General features: G+C 36.4%; 1 long non-coding RNA gene across 8 annotated transcripts in view; it reads left to right on the forward strand.

The window, feature by feature from the left end:
* LOC114269649 (uncharacterized) overlaps positions 1-13,025 on the forward strand; it is a 35,750-nt gene that overhangs the window by 2,097 nt on the left and 20,628 nt on the right. For 6 of the 8 annotated variants that reach the window (XR_014346840.1, XR_014346841.1, XR_014346839.1 and 3 more), the window contains exons 2-3: positions 1,588-1,743; positions 1,928-2,043. This is a non-coding gene — a long non-coding RNA (uncharacterized LOC114269649). The other 2 variants (XR_014346842.1, XR_014346835.1) reach the window with 2 other exon arrangements.

Raw genomic sequence — 13,025 nt, forward strand, 5'->3', positions numbered from 1 at the left:
ACTCTCATTTTAGTCTATTTTTGTTTTGATTAAAAATTTATTTAGTTTGCTTAATTTTCTATTTAAATAAAATATTTGCTAGTTCCGCTTTCCCTTTATTTTTTGTTTAAAAAAAAAATATTTTCTAGTTCTGCATTTCCTTTGAAAATGGCCCCGTTTGGTAGAGCTGTGGAAAAGTGATTATAGATTATAACTTAACATATTATGACTTATAACTGTGAACATAAGCTGTTAACCTGTTTGGTGCAACCGTGGAATTATGGATTTAAGCAGCAGAATAGTGTTTGGTTAATTAGCTGTAAAATAGCTTTTTACTGTATAATTGTCCTTTCTGTCGTTATATGATATAAAAATGATTATTTTGTCATTTTTTCCAATTTTAATTTTAAAAAAAAATATATTTCATAATAAAAGTTAATATAATTAGTATTAATTAGTATCAATTAATATAAAAATTGATACATTTGCTAAAAATGTAATGGAAGTATTATTATCACAATTATTTTCCATTATAAATTAATCAGTATCAATTAATTGCTAAATTAATATCAATTAATACTAAAATTATTAATTAGTATCAATTAATGGCTTAATTAGTCTCAATTAATATTAAAATTATTAATAAGTATAAATTAGTATTAATATTTAATTTTTATTAGTATCAATTAATATTAATAATCAACAATTGTTATTAATTAGTATCAATTAATAATTAATTCATTATAAAAGTATACAATATTAATTTATTAATAATTAATACCAATTAATATTGATTTTTTTCTTTTTCTTCAGAAATATACAATTTTTTATTTTTTAATTAATATAAAAATATACAATATGAATTTATTAATAATTAATACCAATTAATATTTATTTTTCAATTAATATTGATTTTTTTCTTTTTCTTCAGAAATATACAATTTTTTATTTTTTAATTAATATTAATAATAATTAATATTAATATTTGGGTATTGACGAGGGCATTTAAGTAATTTTAGCCCCCCACACCAGTTGCGCGCTTAAGTTAAAAATTTAAACACCCCTGACCAGCTTTTGAGATAAGCTAAGAAATAGCTTGATTTAAGTTATAAGCTGGTTAACTTAAACTGCCCCAAACACAATATTTTAGCTTAAATTAAGCTAAAAGTTTGAAATAAGCAGCTTATAAACTCTACCAAACAGGCCTAATATTTGCTAGTCCGCTTTCCCCTTATATTTCACCTACCTTTTTTCTTTTCTCTTTTTCTTTCCAAATTCCTTTCCAAATCTCCCAACCAAATACAGCGTTAAGAAATTTGATTAACACAGAAACAACTTGGTTTTAGCCTTTAAGAGGAGAGATTTTTTAAATGAAGTGATACAGAAGAACTTTACGAATTTGATAGTTCTTTGATTCATATGGTTCATTATCCAGCAAAATTGAAACTGAACTAATCTAAAAATTATGTAGCTCATTTAAAATGATATTAGATATTTCATGGTTCAGAGAGTATGACATAATGATAACCTATATTCAATACTGATTTAACTTGGTTTTGTTTTCATTTATCAATTTGTTTTGTTCTATTTTTTGTTTATGATATGCAGGTTATAATAAGAGTACGTCCTCTGAGTAGTTCTGAGATATCACTACAGGGATATGGTAGATGTGTTAGACAAGATAGCTGCCAGACAATTACTTGGACTGGGCATCCAGAATCACGTTTTACCTTTGATGTTGTTGCCGATGAGAATGTTAGCCAGGTATACTCTAATTACTATTATTTCTTTTTTTTCGTGGTTAATAATCTTTGTTATGTCACAGACTTCATGTCAATGATTGATCAGGAGAGGCTATTTAAAGTGGCTGGGGTGCCAATGGTAGAAAATTGACTTATTTGATAGGTTGCATTCTCATGTGCCATATTTTTTGTTGTTTTGAATGTAGACTGGAAGTGGAAAGACACAATGCTTGGGGACATTGAAGGGGGCACCCAAAGACGTAGTGTCAATTGTGGGATGACACCAAGAGTCTTTGAATACTTATTTTCAAGAATTCAAAAGGTATGTGTTGCTTGAATTAAAGTTACTTCTAAGGTTTTAAATTGAAAGTGGCGAAGAATCTTAATTTTAGGATTAGAAGAAATATTTTCTTCAACATGACCTCACTAATTCATTATGGTCTTCTGGGTTGTCAAGCACCCCCCAAAAAAAAAAAAAATTCCCAATTTTTTTTTTTTTTTTTTTTGACATTGACATTGAAATGATTTTAAGAACTTCTTCATATGGGAAATTTTTTGCCTATGATATGTTCATCTGTAGTTATAGAGAAATATGGGCATTATGGGTCTATGGAATAGTTTTCTCATGGTAGAGGTATCTTCCCTCTTTTTTCCCTAAAGTTTCTTCGTTACAATTGGAGCTCTCCCTTAGTCATAAATCTGTAATAACTCAGACTTTTATTTTTGTACCAAGCCTTTAGATATGTAAATAAGTGGCTTTTGCATAATGCAAAACTTTACTTTTTCCAACCTTTATCCAGTTCTTAAATTGAATTTCTTTTTCTTATTTTTGTGGATTAGTTTCTTCTATATCATGCCAAGATTCTAATGCAATGTTTCATGTTTTAATCGTGGTGTGGTAGGAAAAGGAGGCACGAAGGGAAGAAAAGTTAAAAAATTTGGATAAACTACCAATAGGTCCTAATAATTGGACTTAATTCCCATCAAGTCCTATTGAAAATAAGTCTTGGTAAAATTGTCGTAAAAAATAATTTTTTTGTGACAATTTTTTATATATGTTGCTAAAAATTGACAATTAGTGTTTTTTTTTGTCATGATTTTTATAAATTGTTGCTAAAACTTACAATTAATGACTTTTTTTATGACAAATTTTTCTCATAAGACTTATTAAACAATAAGTTCACTTATTAGAACCTACACATAAGAACCCCTTAAAATTTTCCTGTAAATGTTCTTTCTTAGAAATGTATAATGAACAAATTCTTGATCCGTTAGATCCATCCTCCACCAATTTACAGGTACTGATCACTAACATGTTGAAATTTCCATCTATTTGTTTCTTCTAATCTTTGTTCTAAATATATATATATATATATATATATGTTTATTTTTTCTACATTGAATTGATTGCTCAAAAAGCTTTGATCTCAACGTTGTAGATAAGAGAAGACATCAAGAAAGGGGTTTATGTGGATAATCTCACTAGGCTAAAGTTACATGCACTTGAGATGTGATTCAACAACTTGTGCAAGTATGTAATTAGGTTCATTTTATAAGAGGGGTTAACTTGAGCCCAGTAATTAATTAGGCTCAATCGAAGCCCAATCGAAAAGCCCAAAAATTAGTGAGCTTGGTGAAATTATTACTAAATGGGCCAAGTGGATTCTATTGAACGGGCCCATAAGAAAGCCAACAAATTGGGCCGAGAAAGACCCATCAAGCATATATCTCTAAAAAGAGTTCAAACAAGCCCATCCGAGGAGGCTCAGATCATATGGGCATCCAAGGAGGTTAACCGTTGTTTTCAAAAGAGATAAAACCCTCGGAGGAGATCCATTCTCTGAGATATTGGCTTAGTCTTGAAAGGGTTCGGAACCATGAACCTAGAGATCTATTTGAGCTCGGACTCGAAAAGGTTCGGATCTACGAACCTAGAGATCCGAAGAGCTTGGCTTTGAATAAATTCGAACGCAATCTAGAAGTCACTCCGTTAATGAGTCCTAGAACACTTGCGGGCTCGAAGCTTTCCAGGATCTACGCACCAGAACCATGGGCGTAACGGAGTTCGAACAAAGGACCTGATCCCGAGGACGGTGAGTGGAGATAAATTCACTCTTCGGTTAAACTAGCCTATACTCGGGTCGAGGTGGCACGATCTAGGGGGTCCCTGAGACTCAGCACTATTTGCGGCAGGGCGTTCTCTTGAACTACCCCTGACCCTTTGGGATGATTGGAGATCATTAGTTAGGTGTGGCTAAGAAGAAAGGTTCACCGATAGGTTGATCTCCTCTTCAGGGTTTTTCTTATCCTTGGAGAGGTCACCTCCTCGGACAATGTGGTTAGAGAGAATATTCCCTATGTGCCTTACACATGGGCTCCGTCCTGCATCACAAGGTGCCTATAAATAGCACCTACCCATACCTTTACAAGGGATGGATTTTTGGAGAGATAACTCTTGGGAAAGAACTAATTTCCCTTCTCTATTATCAACCTTAGGAGTGAAAGTAGGAGATCCATATGAGAGCCTTGCCATTATACTCTCTCTCACTACTTTACCTTCTTCTTCACCCAATCTCTTATCTCCATCATCTTTTTGTTTTTGTGTTATTAGTTGTGACTATTGAAGAATCTAAGCCTCTCATCATTTCTTGAGAATTTGAGTTTTCTTCAAAGATCTTCGAAGATCTTCGAATTTTCCAACAACGTTCTTAAACCCTCTCATACATTTGGTAACTCTGCTAGGGAGGCGGATTGGTTAATGGTCTCAACAAGATCCGAAATCTACACAACTCCGGTGAAGATGGCGGGAGAATAAGAAGTTCATCAACAGGGCTCTTCCAATGGTGGCGATAAGAGGACTCAAGTTCAAGACCCACCTCTCATCCTTTAAGCCATTCAAGGACTCCCACACACTCAACAACAGATTCTCACAACCCTTCAAAATCTTACCCACACTATGTTGGTGATTGGTTCGAATTTCGCACCATTGGCAACAAATGGAGGTCAAATTGGCACCGGCACGCATCAACAACTCCATGGTGATGTTGGGAATGGTCAAAACCATCAAGACCCACCCCCAATTCTCCCTGAAGTTGCTCAAAATGGTGTGCAAAATCAAGTGCTAGGAGGAACAAGTCAACCTGTGGCCCATGTAGCACAAACGCACTTGGAGGATCGAGCCATGGTCCATCGGTGATTTGAGGAGTTTTTGGCACGATGAATGGTGTTCCAGTGGCTGTGGAAGTTCAAGGAAGGTCTAAAAAAATTTTTCTACAAAATGATGCTCCGCCCACGCCTAATCTCGTTCCACCAACAATACATGCTACCCACGTACCAAGCGGGTCTCCTTTAGCTCCGACGCTGAGTTTGTAAGCCCAACTCGATATAGCCGTGGCGTGCAATGGACTTTATGGGACCCAATTCAATGTCCCATCACCAAATGGCTTGTCCATAGGTGCCGATGGCTAATATCATCATGTGTTTTCACCGATGGTGAATTCTCAACACCCAAATAGCCAAGTCACTCCAGGCTCGGTCTTCAGGTCTACAAGCCAAGTTCTGGGAATACCACCATCAAGTTCTCTTCCTCAACAATTTCTCACTCTCGCTGATGTGTAAGCCATGTTCGATTTCGAACAGGGAAAGAGAACTTTACCCTCTTTGCCCGATCCGGATGTCAAGCCACCATACCCTATCGAGATGTTGAGTTATCCATACCCGGAGGGGTATACAGTGCCGAAGTTCATCAAATTCGATGGCAAGCTAGGAAATGCTCGAGAACATGTTGTTCGGTTTATCGAGACTTTGGGGATTCATGGTTCAAATCATGTCCTCCGATTGAGAGCATTCTCTAAGTCCCTCACTGACTGAGCATATAGTTGGTACGTTAACTTGGCCCCAAACTCTATTCGAAGTTGGGAGGAGATGGTCAACAAATTCCACGCCAAATTCTTTCAGGTGGCCGAGAAAGTGACCGCACTCACCCTATGTAAGGAAAAACAGCGGGAGGGTGAAGACATTCTCAAATATTTGAAGAGGTTCCAAGACAAAGTCGTGGACTGTCACGAGGCTGTAGAAGAAAGCTACTTGGTCCAAATCTGTGTTGAAGGGGCATTGAACGGGTATAAAATGCTTGTTGTTAATCACAAGTTACCCACTTTCTTGGCACTAATTGAAGCATCTCGAAACATCAACATACCTCAGTCTCAGGAGATTGAGTTCGACACTAGTTATAAAACCAGCTTCAAGATGTCCCAAGGACCTTTTGTCACTGCGGCTTCCACGTCTTCTACCCAAAAGTCACAAGGGGAGGAATTCAAAGGTCAGAAGAGCAAAAACTACGAAGATGACACTCATTTTCCATGTAATGTTGAGGAGGTGAAGGCCTTAGTTAAAGAATGGGTGGCAAACGGAGAATTGAAGTTGCCTTATGTCAAAGAGCTTTTGCCAAAGAAAGACCGCGGGGGCCCTCATTATTGTGTTTTTCACCAATCACTAGGACATCCTATAGAAAAGTGTCAGACGCTGAAGAAGATCTTTAGAAAGAAATTCGAAGCAGATGAGCTAGAGTTCAAAGAACAGAGGCCTCAGGATATCTTAGAAGACGTGGCTATGATGGCGTATGACGGTCACAACCCGAGCAGCTGGTAAAAGCTTTCCGAATGACCTTGCAACTCTAGGGAAAATGTCAACATTCTGTAGAAGAAGTCTATCTATGACATTTACAATTTGTATTTATTGCATTGTCCAAGAAGTTTTATCTTTCTTTCTTATGTTATGAAGAAATTTATTTTCTCCACATTGTGTATCTCCATTAGAAGTTTATTTTCTCCAATATTGTGTATCTTCATTATGTTATGTTGCTTGAGATAGTTTTTAATTTTTGTTGCCCCTCGAAAAAGAAAGAGGAATAGTAGACTTGGTTACCAACCTGAAGGGACCTTTCTTGACGCAGTAGAAGTGCACTCCTACTCGGACCTTTGAAGAGCAGTCATTGCTTCCATCAATGCAAGCTTCGAGGGTTTTTCTTGCTGAAGTAGAGTGCGTGCTCCCGCTCGGACTTCTGAAGAATATCCCTTATTTCCATCAATGCAAACTTCGAGGGTCTTTCTTGTTGAAGCAGAGTGTGTGTTCTCACTTAGATTTCTGAAGAATAGCCCCTGCTACCATCGGTGCGAGTTTCGAGGATCTTTCTTGTTGAAGTAGAGTGTACTCCTATTCGGACTTTCGAGGGACAACCTTTACTTCCATTGATTGCCAAAAAAAGGAGTGTGCTTCCACCCAAACTTTGGAGGGATAGCCATTGCTTCCATTTGGACCACCGAGACACAACCCTTGTTTTCATCAGTGCGAGCTTCGAGGATCTTTCTTGTTGAAGTAGAGTGTGTGCTCCCACTCAGACTTCTGAAGAATAGCCCTTGCTGCTATCAGTGTGAGCTTCGAGGATCTTTCTTGTCTAAGTAGAGTGTACTCGTACTCGGACTTTCGAGGGACAACGTTTGCTTCCATTAATTGCCAAAGAAAGGAGTGTGCTTCCACCCAGACTTCCGAGGGACAGCCCTTGCTTCCATTTAGACTACCAAGGGACAATCCTTGTTTTCATCAGCACGAGCTTCGAGGATTTTTCTTGTTGAAGTAGAGTGTGTGCTCCCACTCAGACTTTCGAAGAATGGACCTCACTTCCATCAGTGCTAGCTTCGAGGATCTTTTTTTACTGAAGTAGAGTGTGTTCTCCCACTCAGACTTTCAAAGAACAGCCAATGAGACTCGGTTGCTTACCAGAAGGAATCTTTCTTGTCGATGTAGGGTGCGTGCTACTTTTGGACTCCTGAGGGACAGCCTTACTTCTGTTCAGACTTCTAATGGACAACCCTTGCTCTCATTAGTGTGGTTTCTGAGGGCCCCGGGGTCTTGGATTTCGATCAAGAATTCATTTGCCTAAAATAATAAAGCTAACAAACCAGATAAATAATATCGAGTCCAGATTATGATTCAGGCATTATCAAAATGGGGCAACATCAACAAATACTAATGATATATTTAAGTTACAACAATTCTATTCCTCCGAGCAAGTTCATGAGAATGCAACAATCAAGGTTTTGTCCCTTCGGGCCGGTTCCTCTCAAGCAGATATAAAGCTAAAATGATCAAACGAAAATTTCAACATTAATAGCCCGGTGCAAGCTTCAAATATTCTTTTTATATCAGATTTATCATCATGAGTTCAAGATTCAATTAGAGGGGTTCAACAAGTATCTCATCTTTTGTCAAAATCAAGTGCAAGTGTCCTCAAGGCTGTAATGTTCAAACAACATTCAAGCATCAGTGACTCAGCTTATATGAGATTAGCAATTCAAATTGATTTCACAAACTTTGGATTCCAAGTTCCAGCTCCAAGGTCACAAATGTCAAGATCAACAAAATCAAAATCTATTAGTATCAAGGAATAAAACATTAGGATTCTTTCAAAGGCTTATCTACCAATTTAGAATTATAGAGCAAGAGTAGATGGGTTAATGGTGAGCTACAACAATGCCAAAAGAAAGAGCTGAGCTAGGTGTAGCATGAGTCGAGGTCGCTACGAGCAAAGCACTACAAAGAGCTGGCCTGAGCTAGAGATAACTAGGACAAGTCGGTGGCGGCGCGAGCAGTGGGCGAGAAGGATGCTGGGCAAGCCAACGTCGCGCTGAGTGGGCGACGTGGTCGGTCACGACTAGAAACAACAGTGAGATCATAAGTACCGGACACAACGCACGTAGGCCAAGCGAGTTGGATGGTCGCGTGCGCAAGGCAAGATCACGGCTGGTTCTCTTGAAGGCCGATGGTGTTGAGTGAGAACAGTGCTTAGAGTTTATCAAAGACTATGATTTACAGATTTTGTACCATCCGGGAAAGGCTAATACTGTGGCAGATGCCTTGAGCCGAAAGTCAATGGGAAATTTGTCATATTTGCTCACCGGTCAGAAAGAATTGCTATGTGATTTGAAAAAGAATGAGAATGAGATAGTGATGCGTGAACCGGGCGAGATCTTAGCCGCAATTTTTGCTCAACCTGCAATCATTGAAGAGATTAAAGAGAAGCAACTGCAAGATGAATTTCTGAAAAAGATTGTGGATGAGACAGACTCAAAACCAAGGCCAGGATTTATATTGGCAAACGATGTGTTGAAATTTCAAAACAGACTTTGTGTACCGAATTATTTTGATTTGAGAAAGCGTGTTATGACTGAAGCTCATAATTCTAAATTTGCTATGCACCCGGGGACTACAAAGATGTATCATGATTTGAAACATAATTTCTCGTGGCCGGCAATGAAAAAGTGTATTGCAGATTTTGTAGGTAGATGTTTACACTGCCAACAAGTTAAAGCAGAACATCAATGACTCGTTGGATTACTTCAGCCGCTTCCAATACCGGAATGGAAGTGAGAGCATATTGCTATGGATTTCATTGGGGGTGTTTGTTTCAGTTTTTCAAAGCTAACTTATAACTTTTAGCTTTGAAAAAGTTATTTTGGACTGTTTGGTTAAACTTATTTCAAACAACTTCTGATTCTAACAGCTTATTTTAACTCAAAAAAGCTGATTCTAAGAAGCTGCTCACCCTTTGCTTCTGATTATTAGCTTCTGCTGTGGACATTTTAATTTATGGTTATATTCTTAGATTTTTTATTTTTTATTTTTTTAAAAATAGAAAAAGACCCTAATGGACTATAGATTATTATTTTATTTTTTTTATGAGAAATGTAGACAAGTAGTAAATAACAAAAAATAAAAATTAATTGAAAAAGCTATTTCACAGCTTATTTAACAAACACTACTCAACAACTTAAATTTATAATCCAACAGTTACACCAAATAGATTAACAACTTTTGATTAAAGTCATAATCTATAATCTGTTAAGCTATAATCTATAAGTTGTTTTAACAACTATACCAAACGGGGCCATTGTTGGACTACTTCGCTTTTCTTGAGGTATGGATTCTATTTGGGTTATTGTTGATCGTCTAACTAAATCTGCTCAGTTTTTACCTGTCAAATGTTTGTATAATGCGGATAAGTTGGCTAATTTATATGTCAATGAGATTGTGAAATTGCATGGAGTTCCAGTGAGTATCTGACAGAGACCCCAAGTTTACTTCGAGATTTTGGCAGAGTTTGCAACAAGCTTTGGGGATTGAATTGAGATTAAGTAGTGCTTATCACCCACAAACAGATGGCCAATTAGAACAAACCATTCAAACATTGGAGGACTTGTTACGGATGTGTGTATTAGACTTTCAAGGCAATTGGGATATTCACCTTCCTCTGGCCAAGTTTGTATATAATAATAACTACCATTTAAGTATTGGTATGGCCCCATATGAAGTTTTGTATGGTAGGAAATGCCATTCTCCAATCTGTTGGGCCGAGATAGGTGACAGACCTTTATTGGGACCGGAATTGGTACAAGAAACAACTGAAATTGTGAAATTGATTCGGCAAAGACTAAAAACTGCACAAAGCTGCCAGAAGAGCTATGCCGATGTCCGAAAAGAGACAGGGAATATGAAGTCGGGGATCATGTATTTATCAAAGTGACTCCAATGAAAGGCCAGACACGGTTTGGCGTGAAAGACAAATTGGCACCAAGATATGTTGGACCCTATGAAATTCTTGAGAAGATTAATTCAATGACGTATCGGATAGCTTTACCACCAGTCATAGAACATATGCACAATGTATTTCATATCTCTATGCTTCAAGATTATTTGAGAGATCCACTATATGTGATTGAGCCGACTCATATACTTCTAAAAGATGATTATTGTAACGCCCCCAAAATATAGTACAACAATCCATTTCATAAGATCTATGAACATAATAACATGATCTACTTCATCCATCAGAGTTTCTATTACAAAAGGGAATTACATGCATTATACATTCATAAACATTCATTCTGAATCTACAACATGTAATTCAAATTAACGATAACAAAATAAGTGTCCTACGGGCTTACATCTTTCTAAGATATTACTTGGTTACAACAAACAAAGAGTCCTAAGCTCTATACAAGTTAAGCCCTTGGCTTGAATAAATATTTAAGCACAAATTTAACAAAAATGGAGCCTTCAACCCTCAATCCTCCCAAGTTATGTTCTTGGAGGTGGCATGTCAACAGTACCTGAAAATGTTTTCCCAAGTAGGGTGAGTCAAAACCCAGTAGAGATAAACTAACACAGTATATGAAGTTTAACTAAGATACAAGTGGCAGATAAAGGTTCAATATTCATAGCCAACTTATATTCTTCCCATGACCATTCAATGTAAATAACCATACCTCAATCCATTTCCATTCATTTATTTCAAGTTAATCTATTAACCAAATTCGTTATCATCTAATTAATCAAAATGACACTATAACTCAATGGTTCACAATTCAATACATTCATCACCCCAACACTTCTATTTTGCCATTTTACGGAATTCTCATCCGAGGGAATCGGCATTCATAGATACACAAGATTTCTGGACTTTCACTCTGAACACTCCGACCAACTTAATTTTAAATGGAGTTCATCCCCTATCTTCTTCCAAACAATGGAGTACATCTCCTTTCTCCTCCCAAACAATTATATATATACAATGTATTAAAACATTGTCATATACAATAACTATCCACAACACATGTTCAATGTTTCAATCATACCGTCATATTCAATGACATAATTTAAATGACAAGTTTCAATCCACCTAGTCATCATGCAGTTTTTATAACAATCATAGCTATCCTTCACCGATAGTCCAAAATAGATATTTCTAGACAGATAAAAAATCTTTATAACAGATAATAAATCAAATTTCCATAGGTGAGTGATTCATCAAATCCAACTACACCATTCATTCATACATCCTCCCAATTTTATATTTTCCATATCAATTTCATTATTCATACAATCTGGTTATCCAACTCAAATTAGGGCAAATTTCCCTCTTTTTCAAATATCAACACAAACGCTAAATCTCACCATTTTAACACTAGAGAATCTCATATACAAGCCCCATAGTCATTTTGTAAAAACAACATGGAAAACCCCTCTTTCAATTTCGAATTCAAACCCTAACTTTACTCAAATCTTTCCAAATTCCACCATTTATACAAAACAACAAATACCTAGGTTACAAACCATATTAAGATATGTGACAACCCTCACCTCTGATTACTGCTAAACTGTGACTGAATATGATAAGTAACTGATTATGAGGAAATCCTAAACTGATTGCATGAGTGTATTGTCTGTAAATACATTTCTATCTGTTTGACTACTAAATGATCTGTTCGTGTTTTAACTTCGAATTGCGAATTGAAGGCCTTATCGGCGGTTGAATCTGAAATTGATTGGTGTTTTATGTTAATTAGAATTTATGTGATATTATAGTAGATTTAATTTAAATTTGATTTGGTGTGATTAAATTAGATTAAATAAAGCTAAATCGCATTAGTTCAAGTTATTTACGAAATTGCCATTGAGTGGATTGACTCAAAAATCCACCCTTATTATGCCTTATACATTTTTGATGCATCATCTTCATTTCCTCTAGAGACCAAAAACGTGAGAAAGAGCTAGAGAGTTGGAAGAAATTGAGTTCACCTAGTTTGGCTTGGAAAATTAGAAGACTTGAAGACATTTGTAAAATTGAGCTTCTATACCTTGAATTCAAAACCTAAGGTAGAGATTTCACCTTCCTCATTGTGAATTTGAGTTGTATCTTGCAAGGTTCATGGTAATTTAGGAGCTTAAGGTCAAGAATTAAATTAAAGTGTTGAATTGTGAGCTAATTCATGCATGCATGTGTACATTCTTAAGTTTTGAGGTCTTTTCCATGAAATTTGCTACATGCATGTTCATATTTTGATTATAGTTCAAGAATTCATCATGTTTTTGGAAGGATTAATTTATTTGACCATGTATTTGACGCTTTGAATTCAATTGAATACATGCATGTTGTGTTTGAACTTTGTTCTTAAAGTTATTTGAAATGGTGTTCAATTAACTCATCCTTGGGCTTTGATTTCTCAAATTGATCTTTGAAACATGTTATATTATGGGTTTAAAGTGTTTTTCCAGAAAATTAACCCAAAATGATCGAGTTTGAGGCTTAAATGCTTGAGTTTTGTGCTTGGGGATGAATTTGGAAATTTCAGATTTTGAACCCACGCTCGAGCGTAGGACTTCACGCTCGAGCGTACCCTTTGAGTCATGCACTTCCGCTTGAGCATGTAAAGTTGCGCTCGAGCGTGAAATGCATGTACCCAGAAG

Source organism: Camellia sinensis, chromosome 12 (assembly GCF_055761805.1).
Source record: "Camellia sinensis isolate YWXY chromosome 12, ASM5576180v1, whole genome shotgun sequence".
NCBI lineage: Eukaryota > Viridiplantae > Streptophyta > Magnoliopsida > Ericales > Theaceae > Camellia > Camellia sinensis.